The sequence below is a fragment of the Wasmannia auropunctata genome, unplaced genomic scaffold (genome assembly GCF_000956235.1).
Source record: "Wasmannia auropunctata unplaced genomic scaffold, wasmannia.A_1.0 LD336101.1, whole genome shotgun sequence".
Classification (NCBI taxonomy): domain Eukaryota; kingdom Metazoa; phylum Arthropoda; class Insecta; order Hymenoptera; family Formicidae; genus Wasmannia; species Wasmannia auropunctata.
The window spans coordinates 3,450,264-3,450,892 of NW_012026789.1; the positions used below are offsets into that span (position 1 = coordinate 3,450,264).

The 629-nt window shown below is 34.8% G+C and overlaps 1 long non-coding RNA gene across 1 annotated transcript; it reads right to left on the minus strand.

Moving 5' to 3' along the window:
- Window positions 1-122: 122 nt before the first annotated feature.
- Window positions 123-616, minus strand: LOC105459551. Its single transcript, XR_975694.1, has 2 exons — window positions 525-616; window positions 123-454 (listed from the first exon to the last, which is right to left on the minus strand). It is a non-coding gene; the product is annotated as an uncharacterized LOC105459551 (long non-coding RNA).
- Window positions 617-629: the final 13 nt, after the last annotated feature.

Below are 629 nucleotides of genomic sequence, written 5' to 3' on the forward strand. Positions count from 1 at the left end.
CGTGGATTAACATGGAAAACGAAGGATTTCAAAATGTACAAATGCACGATTGTCTAAAACGTATCGTTATCAACTTATTATATTTGAAACAAGAATTAAATAACTTGGAAATGAGACTGTAAGTATGAATAAGAATAATAGTTTATTTGAAAGTAAATATAAATTTTGCTACATCTCGACACTCATCCCGCAATTTACACGTATAAAGATTTTAAATACTCGTCGGTCGTGTACGACAAGGAGTACAGCCAGAGGAAACCAGTGGACGATTTGCTGCTGCAGATGAACATAGACAAGGTCGTAAGCTTTCCGTTTCCCATGCCGCTGGATATCGTGCAATTGAAGTCCCCAGAGAACCGGCTCACGATACTCGAAGCAGGAAAGTAGTCGAACGTAAACATTTGTTATTTTTTAATCTAGATTTCCTAGTTCAAATTGCGGAGGATTCATGTTCCTGTAAAGACAAAGTGGTTTGTTATTATAATGAAATACAATAATTATAATTAAGAAATGAGAATACTTACGCAATCATGTTTAATGCCATGACAATATCTTTATCCATATTTATTACCCTGATTAGTATATCGGCCCTCAAAATTCTTGAATTGATACCTCGCTCACTGTAAAAA